Source organism: Lampetra planeri, chromosome 14 (assembly GCF_965212315.1).
Source record: "Lampetra planeri chromosome 14, kcLamPlan1.2.h2, whole genome shotgun sequence".
Classification (NCBI taxonomy): Eukaryota; Metazoa; Chordata; class Hyperoartia; order Petromyzontiformes; family Petromyzontidae; genus Lampetra; species Lampetra planeri.
The window spans coordinates 717,540-738,227 of NC_136120.1; the positions used below are offsets into that span (position 1 = coordinate 717,540).

Consider the following 20,688-nt stretch of genomic DNA (forward strand, 5'->3'; position numbering starts at 1 on the left):
GCTGTCCCGCATTATCACCAGGCTTGAACTTCTACTGCTGACCGAAGGTGTTCCTAGGCAATCGCCATCTCTTATGGTATCACGATTCCACAGTCAATCCCGTGAACAGATTCCATTGATCCATCAACTCTCGAGCGAGCTCCCGGTGTTGGAGGTGCCAGGACAGCAGGACATGTGGAGACACCTTAACCAGCTTCCCTGGTGGTCTAGTGGTTAGGATTCGGCGCTCTCACCGCCGCGGCCCGGGTTCGATTCCCGGTCAGGGAACTCTTTTTTATAAGCAATAAAAAAAGTTATTTTCTTCTTTACGGAAAAGTGTAACTGCTTTAAAAAAGACACCAAGAGCCTCATTCCGTGACAGCGAACTGAATCCAGACCGCAGCACTGCGAGCTTCGAATTTTAATCACCAGACCACCAGGGAAGTTGTTAGATGTACCTCCACGTGTCCTGCTGTCCCGCATCATCATCAGGCTTGATCTTCGATTGCTGACTGAAGTGTTCCCCAGGCAGTCGCCATCTCTTATGGTCTCACGATTCCACGTAAATCTCGTGAACAGATTCCAATGCACCATCAACTCTCGAGCGAGCTCCCGGTGTTGGAGGTGCCAGGATAGCAGGACACGTGGAGGCACCTCCAACAGCTTCACTGGTAGTCTAGTGGTTAGGATTTGCCATTTCACCGCAGCGGCCTGGGTAAGAATCCCTGTCAAAGAACACTTTTTACGTAAATAAAAAAGTTAACTATTTTTTTACTTAAAACTTTCGTGACTGCAGGAATTCATATTCTTGGTTCGTTAGGTAAAGTCATGTAAATAAAAAACAAAAAATAATAAAAAATGCATTTAAAAAGAATAAAAATAAAATAAATATAAGAATGCATTGAAAATTATGAAAGAAAAAAACCAACAATAAAAAGAGTTAAATACAATTAAAAATGCGAAGGTTTTTTGCTTTTATTATTTTCAATTAATTTTTAATTTTGTCTTCGTATGTTTTTATTGTATGGTTTTTTGCTTTAATGATTTTCCATTCATTTTTTTATTTTTGTTGCTATGAAAAAATATTGTCCTTTGTATTTTGTTTGCTTTTTATTTCTATTTACGTGACTTTACCGAATTAATCAATAATATACATACTTTTAATTCAGGCATTCGTGGAACTGCTTTGAAAATGAAACCAAAATACTATTTCCCTCACGGGGATTCGATCCCGAGCGGGGGCGGAGGGAGCGCCAAAACCTAACCAGTTGCCACACCAGAGAAATTGGTGATTGTGCCTCCACGTGTCCTGCTGTCCCGCATTATCACCAGGCTTGAACTTCTACTGCTGACCGAAGGTGTTCCTAGGCAGTCGCCATCTCTTATGGTATCACGATTCCACAGTCAATCCCGCGAACAGATTCCATTGATCCATCAACTCTCGAGCGAGCTCCCGGTGTTGGAGGTGCCAGGACAGCAGGACATGTGGAGACACCTTGACCAGCTTCCCTGGTGGTCTAGTGGTTAGGATTCGGCGCTCTCACCGCCGCGGCCCGGGTTTGATTCCCGGTCAGGGAACTCTTTTTTATAAGCAATAAAAAAAGTTATTTTCTTCTTTACGGAAAAGTGTAACTGCTTTAAAAAAGCCACCAAGAGCCTCATTCCGTGACAGGGAACTGAATCCAGACCGCAGCACTGAGAGCTTCGAATTTTAATCACCAGACCACCAGGGAAGTTGTTAGATGTACCTCCACGTGTCCTGCTGTCCCGCATCATCATCAGGCTTGATCTTCGATTGCTGACTGAAGTGTTCCCCAGGCAGTCGCCATCTCTTATGGTTCAATCTTAATTTAGGAGCTTTCGTGACTGCAGGAATTATTCTTTGGTTTTTTTCGGTTAAGTCACGTCTAAAAATAAAATAATCAATTAAAATAACATATTACGACGTTTCGATTGCAACACAAGCAATCATCATCAGGTATAAAAGAAATAGCAACAAAAATCTAACTAGAAAACTATAGACAGACATACAAGCAGACAGACATCACAACGGCACACAGAGAGAGGACACAAATCGGCACAAAGAGAGGGGTCGTTTCTGTGACGGTCCCTTAAATATAGAGAGGGGGGGCGGGGACGGAGAGAGGGAGGGGGCAGAGAGAATTAGCATATCAATGAGTGTACGGCAACGTACTGCTGTTGCAAGTAAGATGACAATGTGGAACGGGCACGCAAAATTGAAAACGGGCACGCAAAATTGAAAATTAGGAGACAGGCACACGAAAATTAAATAACCTAGCAAAATATCGAAATGTGATGTAATACAACACAGAGAGTCGGTTAACACACAATTAACGCATAGCCTGGTTGATTACGTGTTTCAAAATTTGCTAAGTTAGAATTTTAAGTGTGAAAATTCCAAAGAGAGGACACAGGCAGAGAGAAAAAATAGTCAGAAAGAAAAAAGATAAGCTTAAAACTTCCCCGTAGAAGTGGTTCAATCTTAATTTAGGAGCTTTCGTGACTGCAGGAATTATTCTTTGTTTTTTTTTTTTCGGTTAAGTCACGTCTAAAAATAAAATAATAAATTAAAATAACATATTACGACGTTTCGATTGCAACACAAGCAATCATCATCAGGTATAAAAGAAATAGCAACAAAAATCTAACTAGAAAACTATAGACAGACATACAAGCAGACAGACATCACAACGGCACACAGAGAGAGGACACAAATCGGCACAAAGAGAGGGGTCGTTTCTGTGACGGTCCCTTAAATATAGAGAGGGGGGGCGGGGACGGAGAGAAGGAGGGGGCAGAGAGAATTAGCATATCAATGAGTGTACGGCAACGTACTGCTGTTGCAAGTAAGATGACAATGTGGAACGGGCACGCAAAATTGAAAACGGGCACGCAAAATTGAAAATTAGGAGACAGGCACACGAAAATTAAATAACCTAGCAAAATATCGAAATGTGATGTAATACAACACAGAGAGTCGGTTAACACACAATTAACGCATAGCCTGGTTGATTACGTGTTTCAAAATTTGCTAAGTTAGAATTTTAAGTGTGAAAATTCCAAAGAGAGGACACAGGCAGAGAGAACAAATAGTCAGAAAGAAAAAGGATAAGCTTAAAACTTCCCCGTAGAAGTGGTTCAATCTTAATTTAGGAGCTTTCGTGACTGCAGGAATTATTCTTTGGTTTTTTTTTCGGTTAAGTCACGTCTAAAAATAAAATAATAAATTAAAATAACATATTACGACGTTTCGATTGCAACACAAGCAATCATCATCAGGTATAAAAGAAATAGCAACAAAAATCTAACTAGAAAACTATAGACAGACATACAAGCAGACAGACATCACAACGGCACACAGAGAGAGGACACAAATCGGCACAAAGAGAGGGGTCGTTTCTGTGACGGTCCCTTAAATATAGAGAGGGGGGGCGGGGACGGAGAGAGGGAGGGGGCAGAGAGAATTAGCATATCAATGAGTGTACGGCAACGTACTGCTGTTGCAAGTAAGATGACAATGTGGAACGGGCACGCAAAATTGAAAACGGGCACGCAAAATTGAAAATTAGGAGACAGGCACACGAAAATTAAATAACCTAGCAAAATATCGAAATGTGATGTAATACAACACAGAGAGTCGGTTAACACACAATTAACGCATAGCCTGGTTGATTACGTGTTTCAAAATTTGCTAAGTTAGAATTTTAAGTGTGAAAATTCCAAAGAGAGGACACAGGCAGAGAGAACAAATAGTCAGAAAGAAAAAGGATAAGCTTAAAACTTCCCCGTAGAAGTGGTTGAATCTTAATTTAGGAGCTTTCGTGACTGCAGGAATTATTCTTTGTTTTTTTTCGGTTAAGTCACGTCTAAAAATAAAATAATAAATGACTATTTGTTCTCTCTGCCTGTGTCCTCTCTTTGGAATTTTCACACTTAAAATTCTAACTTAGCAAATTTTGAAACACGTAATCAACCAGGCTATGCGTTAATTGTGTGTTAACCGACTCTCTGTGTTGTATTACATCACATTTCGATATTTTGCTAGGTTATTTAATTTTCGTGTGCCTGTCTCCTAATTTTCAATTTTGCGTGCCCGTTTTCAATTTTGCGTGCCCGTTCCACATTGTCATCTTACTTGCAACAGCAGTACGTTGCCGTACACTCATTGATATGCTAATTCTCTCTGCCCCCTCCCTCTCTCCGTCCCCGCCCCCCCTCTCTATATTTAAGGGACCGTCACAGAAACGACCCCTCTCTTTGTGCCGATTTGTGTCCTCTCTCTGTGTGCCGTTGTGATGTCTGTCTGCTTGTATGTCTGTCTATAGTTTTCTAGTTAGATTTTTGTTGCTATTTCTTTTATACCTGATGATTGCTTGTGTTGCAATCGAAACGTCGTAATATGTTATTTTAATTTATTATTTTATTTTTAGACGTGACTTAACCGAAAAAAAAACCAAAGAATAATTCCTGCAGTCACGAAAGCTCCTAAATTAAGATTGAACCACTTCAACGGGGAAGTTTTAAGCTTATCCTGTTTCTTTCTGACTATTTGTTCTCTCTGCCTGTGTCCTCTCCTTGGAATTTTCACACTTAAAATTCTAACTTAGCAAATTTTGAAACACGTAATCAACCAGGCTATGCGTTAATTGTGTGTTAACCGACTCTCTGTGTTGTATTACATCACATTTCGATATTTTGCTAGGTTATTTAATTTTCGTGTGCCTGTCTCCTAATTTTCAATTTTGCGTGCCCGTTTTCAATTTTGCGTGCCCGTTCCACATTGTCATCTTACTTGCAACAGCAGTACGTTGCCGTACACTCATTGATATGCTAATTCTCTCTGCCCCCTCCCTCTCTCCGTCCCCGCCCCCCCTCTCTATATTTAAGGGACCGTCACAGAAACGACCCCTCTCTTTGTGCCGATTTGTGTCCTCTCTCTGTGTGCCGTTGTGATGTCTGTCTGCTTGTATGTCTGTCTATAGTTTTCTAGTTAGATTTTTGTTGCTATTTCTTTTATACCTGATGATGATTGCTTGTGTTGCAATCGAAACGTCGTAATATGTTATTTTAATTTATTATTTTATTTTTAGACGTGACTTAACCGAAAAAAAAAACCAAAGAATAATTCCTGCAGTCACGAAAGCTCCTAAATTAAGATTGAACCACTTCTACGGGGAAGTTTTAAGCTTATCCTTTTTCTTTCTGACTATTTGTTCTCTCTGCCTGTGTCCTCTCTTTGGAATTTTCACACTTAAAATTCTAACTTAGCAAATTTTGAAACACGTAATCAACCAGGCTATGTGTTAATTGTGTGTTAACCGACTCTCTGTGTTGTATTACATCACATTTCGATATTTTGCTAGGTTATTTATTTTTCGTGTGCCTGTCTCCTAATTTTCAATTTTGCGTGCCCGTTTTCAATTTTGCGTGCCCGTTCCACATTGTCATCTTACTTGCAACAGCAGTACGTTGCCGTACACTCATTGATATGCAAATTCTCTCTGCCCCCTCCCTCTCTCCGTCCCCGCCCCCCCTCTCTATATTTAAGGGACCGTCACAGAAACGACCCCTCTCTTTGTGCCGATTTGTGTCCTCTCTCTGTGTGCCGTTGTGATGTCTGTCTGCTTGTATGTCTGTCTATAGTTTTCTAGTTAGATTTTTGTTGCTATTTCTTTTATACCTGATGATGATTGCTTGTGTTGCAATCGAAACGTCGTAATATGTTATTTTAATTTATTATTTTATTTTTAGACGTGACTTAACCGAAAAAAACCAAAGAATAATTCCTGCAGTCACGAAAGCTCCTAAATTAAGATTGAACCACTTCTACGGGGAAGTTTTAAGCTTATCCTTTTTCTTTCTGACTATTTGTTCTCTCTGCCTGTGTCCTCTCTTTGGAATTTTCACACTTAAAATTCTAACTTAGCAAATTTTGAAACACGTAATCAACCAGGCTATGCGTTAATTGTGTGTTAACCGACTCTCTGTGTTGTATTACATCACATTTCGATATTTTGCTAGGTTATTTAATTTTCGTGTGCCGGTCTCCTAATTTTCAATTTTGCGTGCCCGTTTTCAATTTTGCGTGCCCGTTCCACATTGTCATCTTACTTGCAACAGCAGTACGTTGCCGTACACTCATTGATATGCAAATTCTCTCTGCCCCCTCCCTCTCTCCGTCCCCGCCCCCCCTCTCTATATTTAAGGGACCGTCACAGAAACGACCCCTCTCTTTGTGCCGATTTGTGTCCTCTCTCTGTGTGCCGTTGTGATGTCTGTCTGCTTGTATGTCTGTCTATAGTTTTCTAGTTAGATTTTTGTTGCTATTTCTTTTATACCTGATGATGATTGCTTGTGTTGCAATCGAAACGTCGTAATATGTTATTTTAATTGATTATTTTATTTTTAGACGTGACTTAACCGAAAAAAACCAAAGAATAATTCCTGCAGTCACGAAAGCTCCTAAATTAAGATTGAACCACTTCTACGGGGAAGTTTTAAGCTTATCCTTTTTCTTTCTGACTATTTGTTCTCTCTGCCTGTGTCCTCTCTTTGGAATTTTCACACTTAAAATTCTAACTTAGCAAATTTTGAAACACGTAATCAACCAGGCTATGCGTTAATTGTGTGTTAACCGACTCTCTGTGTTGTATTACATCACATTTCGATATTTTGCTAGGTTATTTAATTTTCGTGTGCCTGTCTCCTAATTTTCAATTTTGCGTGCCCGTTTTCAATTTTGCGTGCCCGTTCCACATTGTCATCTTACTTGCAACAGCAGTACGTTGCCGTACACTCATTGATATGCTAATTCTCTCTGCCCCCTCCCTCTCTCCGTCCCCGCCCCCCCTCTCTATATTTAAGGGACCGTCACAGAAACGACCCCTCTCTTTGTGCCGATTTGTGTCCTCTCTCTGTGTGCCGTTGTGATGTCTGTCTGCTTGTATGTCTGTCTATAGTTTTCTAGTTAGATTTTTGTTGCTATTTCTTTTATACCTGATGATGATTGCTTGTGTTGCAATCGAAACGTCGTAATATGTTATTTTAATTTATTATTTTATTTTTAGACGTGACTTAACCGAAAAAAACCAAAGAATAATTCCTGCAGTCACGAAAGCTCCTAAATTAAGATTGAACCACTTCTACGGGGAAGTTTTAAGCTTATCCTTTTTCTTTCTGACTATTTGTTCTCTCTGCCTGTGTCCTCTCTTTGGAATTTTCACACTTAAAATTCTAACTTAGCAAATTTTGAAACACGTAATCAACCAGGCTATGCGTTAATTGTGTGTTAACCGACTCTCTGTGTTGTATTACATCACATTTCGATATTTTGCTAGGTTATTTAATTTTCGTGTGCCTGTCTCCTAATTTTCAATTTTGCGTGCCCGTTTTCAATTTTGCGTGCCCGTTCCACATTGTCATCTTACTTGCAACAGCAGTACGTTGCCGTACACTCATTGATATGCTAATTCTCTCTGCCCCCTCCCTCTCTCCGTCCCCGCCCCCCCTCTCTATATTTAAGGGACCGTCACAGAAACGACCCCTCTCTTTGTGCCGATTTGTGTCCTCTCTCTGTGTGCCGTTGTGATGTCTGTCTGCTTGTATGTCTGTCTATAGTTTTCTAGTTAGATTTTTGTTGCTATTTCTTTTATACCTGATGATGATTGCTTGTGTTGCAATCGAAACGTCGTAATATGTTATTTTAATTTATTATTTTATTTTTAGACGTGACTTAACCGAAAAAACCAAAGAAAAGAATCTCTTATGGTCTCACGATTCCACGTAAATCTCGTGAACAGATTCCAATGCACCATCAACTCTCGAGCGAGCTCCCGGTGTTGGAGGTGCCAGGATAGCAGGACACGTGGAGGCACCTCCAACAGCTTCACTGGTAGTCTAGTGGTTAGGATTTGCCATTTCACCGCAGCGGCCTGGGTAAGAATCCCTGTCAAAGAACACTTTTTACGTAAATAAAAAAGTTAACTATTTTTATACTTAAAACTTTCGTGACTGCAGGAATTCATATTCTTGGTTCGTTAGGTAAAGTCATGTAAATAAAAAACAAAAAATAATAAAAAATGCATTTAAAAAAAATAAAAAAATGAAAAAATATAAAAATGCATTGAAAATTATGAAAGAAAAAAACCAACAATAAAAAGAGTTAAATACAATTAAAAATGCGAAGGTTTTTTGCTTTTATTATTTTCAATTAATTTTTAATTTTGTCTTCGTATGTTTTTATTGTATGGTTTTTTGCTTTTATGATTTTCCATTCATTTTTTATTTTTGTTGCTATGAAAAAATATTGTCCTTTGTATTTTGTTTGCTTTTTATTTCTATTTACGTGACTTTACCGAATTAATCAATAATATACATACTTTTAATTCAGGCATTCGTGGAACTGCTTTGAAAATGAAACCAAAATACTATTTCCCTCACGGGGATTCGATCCCGAGCGGGGGCGGAGGGAGCGCCAAAACCTAACCAGTTGCCACACCAGAGAAATTGGTGATTGTGCCTCCACGTGTCCTGCTGTCCCGCATTATCACCAGGCTTGAACTTCTACTGCTGACCGAAGGTGTTCCTAGGCAGTCGCCATCTCTTATGGTATCACGATTCCACAGTCAATCCCGTGAACAGATTCCATTGATCCATCAACTCTCGAGCGAGCTCCCGGTGTTGGAGGTGCCAGGACAGCAGGACATGTGGAGATACCTTAACCAGCTTCCCTGGTGGTCTAGTGGTTAGGATTCGGCGCTCTCACTGCCGCGGCCCGGGTTCGATTCCCAGTCAGGGAACTCTTTTTTATAAGCAATAAAAAAGTTATTTTCTTCTTTACGGAAAAGTGTAACTGCTTTAAAAAATACACCAAGAGCCTCATTCCGTGACAGCGAACTGAATCCAGACCGCAGCACTGAGAGCTTCGAATTTTAATCACCAGACCACCAGGGAAGTTGTTAGATGTACCTCCACGTGTCCTGCTGTCCCGCATCATCATCAGGCTTGATCTTCGATTGCTGACTGAAGTGTTCCCCAGGCAGTCGCCATCTCTTATGGTCTCACGATTCCACGTAAATCTCGTGAACAGATTCCAATGCACCATCAACTCTCCAGCGAGCTCCCGGTGTTAGAGGTGCCAGGATAGCAGGACACGTGGAGGCACCTCCAACAGCTTCACTGGTAGTCTAGTGGTTAGGATTTGCCATTTCACCGCAGCGGCCTGGGTAAGAATCCCTGTCAAAGAACACTTTTTACGTAAATAAAAAAGTTAACTATTTTTTTACTTAAAACTTTCGTGACTGCAGGAATTCATATTCTTGGTTCGTTAGGTAAAGTCATGTAAATAAAAAACAAAAAATAATAAAAAATGCATTTAAAAAGAATAAAAATAAAATAAATATAAAAATGCATTGAAAATTATGAAAGAAAAAAACCAACAATAAAAAGAGTTAAATACAATTAAAAATGCGAAGGTTTTTTGCTTTTATTATTTTCAATTAATTTTTAATTTTGTCTTCGTATGTTTTTATTGTATGGTTTTTTGCTTTAATGATTTTCCATTCATTTTTTATTTTTGTTGCTATGAAAAAATATTGTCCTTTGTATTTTGTTTGCTTTTTATTTCTATTTACGTGACTTTACCGAATTAATCAATAATATACATACTTTTAATTCAGGCATTCGTGGAACTGCTTTGAAAATGAAACCAAAATACTATTTCCCTCACGGGGATTCGAGCCCGAGTGGGGGCGGAGGGAGCGCCAAAACCTAACCAGTTGCCACACCAGAGAAATTGGTGATTGTGCCTCCACGTGTCCTGCTGTCCCGCATTATCACCAGGCTTGAACTTCTACTGCTGACCGAAGGTGCTCCTAGGCAGTCGCCATCTCTTATGGTATCACGATTCCACAGTCAATCCCGTGAACAGATTCCATTGATCCATCAACTCTCGAGCGAGCTCCCGGTGTTGGAGGTGCCAGGACAGCAGGATATGTGGAGACACCTTATCCAGCTTCCCTGGTGGTCTAGTGGTTAGGATTCGGCGCTCTCACCACCGCGGCCCGGGTTCGATTCCCGGTCAGGGAACTCTTTTTTATAAGCAATAAAAAAAGTTATTTTCTTCTTTACGGAAAAGTGTAACTGCTTTAAAAAAGCCACCAAGAACCTCATTCCGTGACAGGGAACTGAATCCAGACCGCAGCACTGAGAGCTTCGAATTTTAATCACCAGACCACCAGGGAAGTTGTTAGATGTACCTCCACGTGTCCTGCTGTCCCGCATCATCATCAGGCTTGATCTTCGATTGCTGACTGAAGTGTTCCCCAGGCAGTCGCTATCTCTTATGGTCTCACGATTCCACGTAAATCTCGTGAACAGATTCCAATGCACCATCAACTCTCGAGCGAGCTCCCGGTGTTGGAGGTGCCAGGATAGCAGGACACGTGGAGGCACCTCCAACAGCTTCACTGGTAGTCTAGTGGTTAGGATTTGCCATTTCACCGCAGCGACCTGGGTAAGAATCCCTGTCAAAGAACACTTTTTACGTAAATAAAAAAGTTAACTATTTTTTTACTTAAAACTTTCGTGACTGCAGGAATTCATATTCTTGGTTCGTTAGGTAAAGTCATGTAAATAAAAAACAAAAAATAATAAAAAATGCATTTAAAAAGAATAAAAATAAAATAAATATAAAAATGCATTGAAAATTATGAAAGAAAAAAACCAACAATAAAAAGAGTTAAATACAATTAAAAATGCGAAGGTTTTTTGCTTTTATTATTTTCAATTAATTTTTAATTTTGTCTTCGTATGTTTTTATTGTATGGTTTTTTGCTTTTATGATTTTCCATTCATTTTTTATTTTTGTTGCTATGAAAAAATATTGTCCTTTGTATTTTGTTTGCTTTTTATTTCTATTTACGTGACTTTACCGAATTAATCAATAATATACATACTTTTAATTCAGGCATTCGTGGAACTGCTTTGAAAATGAAACCAAAATACTATTTCCCTCACGGGGATTCGATCCCGAGCGGGGGCGGAGGGAGCGCCAAAACCTAACCAGTTGCCACACCAGAGAAATTGGTGATTGTGCCTCCACGTGTCCTGCTGTCCCGCATTATCACCAGGCTTGAACTTCTACTGCTGACCGAAGGTGTTCCTAGGCAGTCGCCATCTCTTATGGTATCACGATTCCACAGTCAATCCCGTGAACAGATTCCATTGATCCATCAACTCTCGAGCGAGCTCCCGGTGTTGGAGGTGCCAGGACAGCAGGACATGTGGAGACACCTTAACCAGCTTCCCTGGTGGTCTAGTGGTTAGGATTCGGCGCTCTCACCGCCGCGGCCCGGGTTCGATTCCCGGTCAGGGAACTCTTTTTTATAAGCAATAAAAAAAGTTATTTTCTTCTTTACGGAAAAGTGTAACTGCTTTAAAAAAGACACCAAGAGCCTCATTCCGTGACAGCGAACTGAATCCAGACCGCAGCACTGAGAGCTTCGAATTTTAATCACCAGATCACCAGGGAAGTTGTTAGATGTACCTCCACGTGTCCTGCTGTCCCGCATCATCATCAGGCTTGATCTTCGATTGCTGACTGAAGTGTTCCCCAGGCAGTCGCCATCTCTTATGGTCTCACGATTCCACGTAAATCTCGTGAACAGATTCCAATGCACCATCAACTCTCGAGCGAGCTCCCGGTGTTGGAGGTGCCAGGATAGCAGGACACGTGGAGGCACCTCCAACAGCTTCACTGGTAGTCTAGTGGTTAGGATTTGCCATTTCACCGCAGCGGCCTGGGTAAGAATCCCTGTCAAAGAACACTTTTTACGTAAATAAAAAAGTTAACTATTTTTTTACTTAAAACTTTCGTGACTGCAGGAATTCATATTCTTGGTTCGTTAGGTAAAGTCATGTAAATAAAAAACAAAAAATAATAAAAAATGCATTTAAAAAGAATAAAAATAAAATAAATATAAAAATGCATTGAAAATTATGAAAGAAAAAAACCAACAATAAAAAGAGTTAAATACAATTAAAAATGCGAAGGTTTTTTGCTTTTATTATTTTCAATTAATTTTTAATTTTGTCTTCGTATGTTTTTATTGTATGGTTTTTTGCTTTAATGATTTCCATTCATTTTTTATTTTTGTTGCTATGAAAAAATATTGTCCTTTGTATTTTGTTTGCTTTTTATTTCTATTTACGTGACTTTACCGAATTAATCAATAATATACATACTTTTAATTCAGGCATTCGTGGAACTGCTTTGAAAATGAAACCAAAATACTATTTCCCTCACGGGGATTCGATCCCGAGCGGGGGCGGAGGGAGCGCCAAAACCTAACCAGTTGCCACACCAGAGAAAGTGGTGATTGTGCCTCCACGTGTCCTGCTGTCCCGCATTATCACCAGGCTTGAACTTCTACTGCTGACCGAAGGTGTTCCTAGGCAGTCGCCATCTCTTATGGTATCACGATTCCACAGTCAATCCCGTGAACAGATTCCATTGATCCATCAACTCTCGAGCGAGCTCCCGGTGTTGGAGGTGCCAGGACAGCAGGACATGTGGAGACACCTTAACCAGCTTCCCTGGTGGTCTAGTGGTTAGGATTCGGCGCTCTCACCGCCGCGGCCCGGGTTCGATTCCCGGTCAGGGAACTCTTTTTTATAAGCAATAAAAAAAGTTATTTTCTTCTTTACGGAAAAGTGTAACTGCTTTAAAAAAGACACCAAGAGCCTCATTCCGTGACAGCGAACTGAATCCAGACCGCAGCACTGAGAGCTTCGAATTTTAATCACCAGACCACCAGGGAAGTTGTTAGATGTACCTCCACGTGTCCTGCTGTCCCGCATCAACATCAGGCTTGATCTTCGATTGCTGACTGAAGTGTTCCCCAGGCAGTCGCCATCTCTTATGGTCTCACGATTCCACGTAAATCTCGTGAACAGATTCCAATGCACCATCAACTCTCGAGCGAGCTCCCGGTGTTGGAGGTGCCAGGATAGCAGGACACGTGGAGGCACCTCCAACAGCTTCACTGGTAGTCTAGTGGTTAGGATTTGCCATTTCACCGCAGCGGCCTGGGTAAGAATCCCTGTCAAAGAACACTTTTTACGTAAATAAAAAAGTTAACTATTTTTTTACTTAAAACTTTCGTGACTGCAGGAATTCATATTCTTGGTTCGTTAGGTAAAGTCATGTAAATAAAACACAAAAAATAATAAAAAAATGCATTTAAAAAGAATAAAAATAAAATAAATATAAAAATGCATTGAAAATTATGAAAGAAAAAACCAACAATAAAAATAGTTAAATACAATTAAAAATGCGAAGGTTTTTTGCTTTTATTATTTTCAATTAATTTTTAATTTTGTCTTCGTATGTTTTTATTGTATGGTTTTTTGCTTTTATGATTTTCCATTCATTTTTTATTTTTGTTGCTATGAAAAAATATTGTCCTTTGTATTTTGTTTGCTTTTTATTTCTATTTACGTGGCTTTACCGAATTAATCAATAATATACATACTTTTAATTCAGGCATTCGTGGAACTGCTTTGAAAATGAAACCAAAATACTATTTCCCTCACGGGGATTCGATCCCGAGCGGGGGCGGAGGGAGCGCCAAAACCTAACCAGTTGCCACACCAGAGAAATTGGTGATTGTGCCTCCACTTGTCCTGCTGTCCCGCATTATCACCAGGCTTGAACTTCTACTGCTGACCGAAGGTGTTCCTAGGCAGTCGCCATCTCTTATGGTATCACGATTCCACAGTCAATCCCGTGAACAGATTCCATTGATCCATCAACTCTCGAGCGAGCTCCCGGTGTTGGAGGTGCCAGGACAGCAGGACATGTGGAGACACCTTAACCAGCTTCCCTGGTGGTCTAGTGGTTAGGATTCGGCGCTCTCACCGCCGTGGCCCGGGTTCGATTCCCGGTCAGGGAACTCTTTTTTATAAGCAATAAAAAAAGTTATTTTCTTCTTTACGGAAAAGTGTAACTGCTTTAAAAAAGACACCAAGAGCCTCATTCCGTGACAGCGAACTGAATCCAGACCGCAGCACTGAGAGCTTCGAATTTTAATCACCAGACCACCAGGGAAGTTGTTAGATGTACCTCCACGTGTCCTGCTGTCCCGCATCATCATCAGGCTTGATCTTCGATTGCTGACTGAAGTGTTCCCCAGGCAGTCGCCATCTCTTATGGTCTCACGATTCCACGTAAATCTCGTGAACAGATTCCAATGCACCATCAACTCTCGAGCGAGCTCCCGGTGTTGGAGGTGCCAGGATAGCAGGACACGTGGAGGCACCTCCAACAGCTTCACTGGTAGTCTAGTGGTTAGGATTTGCCATTTCACCGCAGCGGCCTGGGTAAGAATCCCTGTCAAATAACACTTTTTACGTAAATAAAAAAGTTAACTATTTTTTTACTTAAAACTTTCGTGACTGCAGGAATTCATATTCTTGGTTCGTTAGGTAAAGTCATGTAAATAAAAAACAAAAAATAATAAAAAATGCATTTAAAAATAATAAAAATAAAATAAATATAAAAATGCATTGAAAATTATGAAAGAAAAAAACCAACAATAAAAAGAGTTAAATACAATTAAAAATGCGAAGGTTTTTTGCTTTTATTATTTTCAATTAATTTTTAATTTTGTCTTCGTATGTTTTTATTGTATGGTTTTTTGCTTTAATGATTTTCCATTCATTTTTTATTTTTGTTGCTATGAAAAAATATTGTCCTTTGTATTTTGTTTGCTTTTTATTTCTATTTACGTGACTTTACCGAATTAATCAATAATATACATACTTTTAATTCAGGCATTCGTGGAACTGCTTTGAAAATGAAACCAAAATACTATTTCCCTCACGGGGATTCGAGCCCGAGTGGGGGCGGAGAGAGCGCCAAAACCTAACCAGTTGCCACACCAGAGAAATTGGTGATTGTGCCTCCACGTGTCCTGCTGTCCCGCATTATCACCAGGCTTGAACTTCTACTGCTGACCGAAGGTGTTCCTAGGCAGTCGCCATCTCTTATGGTATCACGATTCCACAGTCAATCCCGTGAACAGATTCCATTGATCCATCAACTCTCGAGCGAGCTCCCGGTGTTGGAGGTGCCAGGACAGCAGGACATGTGGAGACACCTTAACCAGCTTCCCTGGTGGTCTAGTGGTTAGGATTCGGCGCTCTCACCGCCGCGGCCCGGGTTCGATTCCCGGTCAGGGAACTCTTTTTTATAAGCAATAAAAAAAGTTATTTTCTTCTTTACGGAAAAGTGTAACTGCTTTAAAAAAGACACCAAGAGCCTCATTCCGTGACAGCGAACTGAATCCAGACCGCAGCACTGAGAGCTTCGAATTTTAATCACCAGACCACCAGGGAAGTTGTTAGATGTACCTCCACGTGTCCTGCTGTCCCGCATCAACATCAGGCTTGATCTTCGATTGCTGACTGAAGTGTTCCCCAGGCAGTCGCCATCTCTTATGGTCTCACGATTCCACGTAAATCTCGTGAACAGATTCCAATACACCATCAACTCTCGAGCGAGCTCCCGGTGTTGGAGGTGCCAGGATAGCAGGACACGTGGAGGCACCTCCAACAGCTTCACTGGTAGTCTAGTGGTTAGGATTTGCCATTTCAACGCAGCGGCCTGGGTAAGAATCCCAGTCAAAGAACACTTTTTACGTAAATAAAAAAGTTAACTATTTTTTTACTTAAAACTTTCGTGACTGCAGGAATTCATATTCTTGGTTCGTTAGGTAAAGTCATGTAAATAAAAAACAAAAAATAATAAAAAAATGCATTTAAAAAGAATAAAAATAAAATAAATATAAAAATGCATTGAAAATTATGAAAGAAAAAACCAACAATAAAAATAGTTAAATACAATTAAAAATGCGAAGGTTTTTTGCTTTTATTATTTTCAATTAATTTTTAATTTTGTCTTCGTATGTTTTTATTGTATGGTTTTTTGCTTTTATGATTTTCCATTCATTTTTTATTTTTGTTGCTATGAAAAAATATTGTCTTTTGTATTTTGTTTGCTTTTTATTTCTATTTACGTGGCTTTACCGAATTAATCAATAATATACATACTTTTAATTCAGGCATTCGTGGAACTGCTTTGAAAATGAAACCAAAATACTATTTCCCTCACGGGGATTCGATCCCGAGCGGGGGCGGAGGGAGCGCCAAAACCTAACCAGTTGCCACACCAGAGAAATTGGTGATTGTGCCTCCACTTGTCCTGCTGTCCCGCATTATCACCAGGCTTGAACTTCTACTGCTGACCGAAGGTGTTCCTAGGCAGTCGCCATCTCTTATGGTATCACGATTCCACAGTCAATCCCGTGAACAGATTCCATTGATCCATCAACTCTCGAGCGAGCTCCCGGTGTTGGAGGTGCCTGGACAGCAGGACATGTGGAGACACCTTAACCAGCTTCCCTGGTGGTCTAGTGGTTAGGATTCGGCGCTCTCACCGCCGTGGCCCGGGTTCGATTCCCGGTCAGGGAACTCTTTTTTATAAGCAATAAAAAAAGTTATTTTCTTCTTTACGGAAAAGTGTAACTGCTTTAAAAAAGACACCAAGAGCCTCATTCCGTGACAGCGAACTGAATCCAGACCGCAGCACTGAGAGCTTCGAATTTTAATCACCAGACCACCAGGGAAGTTGTTAGATGTACCTCCACGTGTCCTGCTGTCCCGCATCATCATCAGGCTTGATCTTCGATTGCTGACTGAAGTGTTCCCCAGGCAGTCGCCATCTCTTATGGTCTCACGATTCCACGTAAATCTCGTGAACAGATTCCAATGCACCATCAACTCTCGAGCGAGCTCCCGGTGTTGGAGGTGCCAGGATAGCAGGACACGTGGAGGCACCTCCAACAGCTTCACTGGTAGTCTAGTGGTTAGGATTTGCCATTTCACCGCAGCGGCCTGGGTAAGAATCCCTGTCAAATAACACTTTTTACGTAAATAAAAAAGTTAACTATTTTTTTACTTAAAACTTTCGTGACTGCAGGAATTCATATTCTTGGTTCGTTAGGTAAAGTCATGTAAATAAAAAACAAAAAATAATAAAAAATGCATTTAAAAAGAATAAAAATAAAATAAATATAAAAATGCATTGAAAATTATGAAAGAAAAAAACCAACAATAAAAAGAGTTAAATACAATTAAAAATGCGAAGGTTTTTTGCTTTTATTATTTTCAATTAATTTTTAATTTTGTCTTCGTATGTTTTTATTGTATGGTTTTTTGCTTTAATGATTTTCCATTCATTTTTTATTTTTGTTGCTATGAAAAAATATTGTCCTTTGTATTTTGTTTGCTTTTTATTTCTATTTACGTGACTTTACCGAATTAATCAATAATATACATACTTTTAATTCAGGCATTCGTGGAACTGCTTTGAAAATGAAACCAAAATACTATTTCCCTCACGGGGATTCGAGCACGAGTGGGGGCGGAGGGAGCGCCAAAACCTAACCAGTTGCCACACCAGAGAAATTGGTGATTGTGCCTCCACGTGTCCTGCTGTCCCGCATTATCACCAGGCTTGAACTTCTACTGCTGACCGAAGGTGTTCCTAGGCAGTCGCCATCTCTTATGGTATCACGATTCCACAGTCAATCCCGTGAACAGATTCCATTGATCCATCAACTCTCGAGCGAGCTCCCGGTGTTGGAGGTGCCAGGACAGCAGGACATGTGGAGACACCTTAACCAGCTTCCCTGGTGGTCTAGTGGTTAGGATTCGGCGCTCTCACCGCCGCGGCCCGGGTTCGATTCCCGGTCAGGGAACTCTTTTTTATAAGCAATAAAAAAAGTTATTTTCTTCTTTACGGAAAAGTGTAACTGCTTTCAAAAAGCCACCAAGAGCCTCATTCCGTGACAGGGAACTGAATCCAGACCGCAGCACTGAGAGCTTCGAATTTTAATCACCAGACCACCAGGGAAGTTGTTAGATGTACCTCCACGTGTCCTGCTGTCCCGCATCATCATCAGGCTTGATCTTCGATTGCTGACTGAAGTGTTCCCCAGGCAGTCGCCATCTCTTATGGTCTCACGATTCCACGTAAATCTCGTGAACAGATTCCAATGCACCATCAACTCTCGAGCGAGCTCCCGGTGTTGGAGGTGCCAGGATAGCAGGACACGTGGAGGCACCTCCAACAGCTTCACTGGTAGTCTAGTGGTTAGGATTTGCCATTTCACCGCAGCGGCCTGGGTAAGAATCCCTGTCAAAGAACACTTTTTACGTAAATAAAAAAGTTAACTATTTTTTTACTTAAAACTTTCGTGACTGCAGGAATTCATATTCTTGGTTCGTTAGGTAAAGTCATGTAAATTAAAAACAAAAAATAATAAAAAATGCATTTAAAAAGAATAAAAATAAAATAAATATAAAAATGCATTGAAAATTATGAAAGAAAAAAACCAACAATAAAAAGAGTTAAATACAATTAAAAATGCGAAGGTTTTTTGCTTTTATTATTTTCAATTAATTTTTAATTTTGTCTTCGTATGTTTTTATTGTATGGTTTTTTGCTTTAATGATTTTCCATTCATTTTTTATTTTTGTTACTATGAAAAAATATTGTCCTTTGTATTTTGTTTGCTTTTTATTTCTATTTACGTGACTTTACCGAATTAATCAATAATATACATACTTTTAATTCAGGCATTCGTGGAACTGCTTTGAAAATGAAACCAAAATACTATTTCCCTCACGGGGATTCGAGCCCGAGTGGGGGCGGAGGGAGCGCCAAAACCTAACCAGTTGCCACACCAGAGAAATTGGTGATTGTGCCTCCACGTGTCCTGCTGTCCCGCATTATCACCAGGCTTGAACTTCTACTGCTGACCGAAGGTGTTCCTAGGCAGTCGCCATCTCTTATGGTATCACGATTCCACAGTCAATCCCGTGAACAGATTCCATTGATCCATCAACTCTCGAGCGAGCTCCCGGTGTTGGAGGTGCCAGGACAGCAGGACATGTGGAGACACCTTAACCAGCTTCCCTGGTGGTCTAGTGGTTAGGATTCGGCGCTCTCACCGCCGCGGCCCGGGTTCGATTCCCGGTCAGGGAACTCTTTTTTATAAGCAATAAAAAAAGTTATTTTCTTCTTTACGGAAAAGTGTAACTGCTTTAAAAAAGAAACCAAGAGCCTCATTCCGTGACAGCGAACTGAATCCAGACCGCAGCACTGAGAGCTTCGAATTTTAATCACCAGACCACCAGGGAAGTTGTTAGATGTACCTCCACGTGTCCTGCTGTCCCGCATCAACATCAGGCTTGATCTTCGATTGCTGACTGAAGTGTTCCCCAGGCAGTCGCCATCTCTTATGGTCTCACGATTCCACGTAAATCTCGTGAACAGATTCCAATACACCATCAACTCTCGAGCGAGCTCCCGGTGTTGGAGGTGCCAGGATAGCAGGACACGTGGAGGCACCTCCAACAGCTTCACTGGTAGTCTAGTGGTTAGGATTTGCCATTTCACCGCAGCGGCCTGGGTAAGAATCCCAGTCAAAGAACACTTTTTACGTAAATAAAAAAGTTAACTATTTTTTTACTTAAAACTTTCGTGACTGCAGGAATTCATATTCTTGGTTCGTTAGGTAAAGTCATGTAAATAAAAAACAAAAAATAATAAAAAAATGCATTTAAAAAGAATAAAAATAAAATAAATATAAAAATGCATTGAAAATTATGAAAGAAAAAACCAACAATAAAAATAGTTAAATACAATTAAAAATGCGAAGGTTTTTTGCTTTTATTATTTTCAATTAATTTTTAATTTTGTCTTCGTATGTTTTTATTGTATGGTTTTTTGCTTTTATGATTTTCCATTCATTTTTTATTTTTGTTGCTATGAAAAAATATTGTCTTTTGTATTTTGTTTGCTTTTTATTTCTATTTACGTGGCTTTACCGAATTAATCAATAATATACATACTTTTAATTCAGGCATTCGTGGAACTGCTTTGAAAATGAAACCAAAATACTATTTCCCTCACGGGGATTCGATCCCGAGCGGGGGCGGAGGGAGCGCCAAAACCTAACCAGTTGCCACACCAGAGAAATTGGTGATTGTGCCTCCACTTGTCCTGCTGTCCCGCATTATCACCAGGCTTGAACTTCTACTGCTGACCGAAGGTGTTCCTAGGCAGTCGCCATCTCTTATGGTATCACGATTCCACAGTCAATCCCGTGAACAGATTCCATTGATCCATCAACTCTCGAGCGAGCTCCCGGTGTTGGAGGTGCCTGGACAGCAGGACATGTGGAGACACCTTAACCAGCTTCCCTGGTGGTCTAGTGGTTAGGATTCGGCGCTCTCACCGCCGTGGCCCGGGTTCGATTCCCGGTCAGGGAACTCTTTTTTATAAGCAATAAAAAAAGTTATTTTCTTCTTTACGGAAAAGTGTAACTGCTTTAAAAAAGACACCAAGAGCCTCATTCCGTGACAGCGAACTGAATCCAGACCGCAGCACTGAGAGCTTCGAATTTTAATCACCAGACCACCAGGGAAGTTGTTAGATGTACCTCCACGTGTCCTGCTGTCCCGCATCATCATCAGGCTTGATCTTCGATTGCTGACTGAAGTGTTCCCCAGGCAGTCGCCATCTCTTATGGTCTCACGATTCCACGTAAATCTCGTGAACAG

General features: G+C 40.4%; 12 non-coding genes across 12 annotated transcripts; all 12 read left to right on the forward strand.

Annotated features, from left to right (window-relative positions):
* The first annotated feature begins 195 nt into the window (after positions 1 to 195).
* On the forward strand, positions 196 to 267 carry TRNAE-CUC (transfer RNA glutamic acid (anticodon CUC)). Its single transcript has one exon. It is a non-coding gene; the product is annotated as a tRNA-Glu (tRNA).
* A 1,218-nt stretch (positions 268 to 1,485) lies between these two features.
* On the forward strand, positions 1,486 to 1,557 carry TRNAE-CUC (transfer RNA glutamic acid (anticodon CUC)). The gene has a single exon. It is a non-coding gene; the product is annotated as a tRNA-Glu (tRNA).
* Positions 1,558 to 8,726: 7,169 nt separating this feature from the next.
* TRNAE-CUC (transfer RNA glutamic acid (anticodon CUC)) lies at positions 8,727 to 8,798 on the forward strand. Its single transcript has one exon. It is a non-coding gene; the product is annotated as a tRNA-Glu (tRNA).
* A 1,216-nt stretch (positions 8,799 to 10,014) lies between these two features.
* TRNAE-CUC (transfer RNA glutamic acid (anticodon CUC)) lies at positions 10,015 to 10,086 on the forward strand. The gene has a single exon. It is a non-coding gene; the product is annotated as a tRNA-Glu (tRNA).
* A 1,217-nt stretch (positions 10,087 to 11,303) lies between these two features.
* TRNAE-CUC (transfer RNA glutamic acid (anticodon CUC)) lies at positions 11,304 to 11,375 on the forward strand. The gene has a single exon. It is a non-coding gene; the product is annotated as a tRNA-Glu (tRNA).
* Positions 11,376 to 12,591: 1,216 nt separating this feature from the next.
* On the forward strand, positions 12,592 to 12,663 carry TRNAE-CUC (transfer RNA glutamic acid (anticodon CUC)). Its single transcript has one exon. It is a non-coding gene; the product is annotated as a tRNA-Glu (tRNA).
* Positions 12,664 to 13,880: 1,217 nt separating this feature from the next.
* On the forward strand, positions 13,881 to 13,952 carry TRNAE-CUC (transfer RNA glutamic acid (anticodon CUC)). Its single transcript has one exon. It is a non-coding gene; the product is annotated as a tRNA-Glu (tRNA).
* Positions 13,953 to 15,169: 1,217 nt separating this feature from the next.
* TRNAE-CUC (transfer RNA glutamic acid (anticodon CUC)) lies at positions 15,170 to 15,241 on the forward strand. The gene has a single exon. It is a non-coding gene; the product is annotated as a tRNA-Glu (tRNA).
* Positions 15,242 to 16,458: 1,217 nt separating this feature from the next.
* Positions 16,459 to 16,530, forward strand: TRNAE-CUC (transfer RNA glutamic acid (anticodon CUC)). Its single transcript has one exon. It is a non-coding gene; the product is annotated as a tRNA-Glu (tRNA).
* A 1,217-nt stretch (positions 16,531 to 17,747) lies between these two features.
* TRNAE-CUC (transfer RNA glutamic acid (anticodon CUC)) lies at positions 17,748 to 17,819 on the forward strand. Its single transcript has one exon. It is a non-coding gene; the product is annotated as a tRNA-Glu (tRNA).
* Positions 17,820 to 19,036: 1,217 nt separating this feature from the next.
* Positions 19,037 to 19,108, forward strand: TRNAE-CUC (transfer RNA glutamic acid (anticodon CUC)). Its single transcript has one exon. It is a non-coding gene; the product is annotated as a tRNA-Glu (tRNA).
* A 1,217-nt stretch (positions 19,109 to 20,325) lies between these two features.
* On the forward strand, positions 20,326 to 20,397 carry TRNAE-CUC (transfer RNA glutamic acid (anticodon CUC)). The gene has a single exon. It is a non-coding gene; the product is annotated as a tRNA-Glu (tRNA).
* Positions 20,398 to 20,688: the final 291 nt, after the last annotated feature.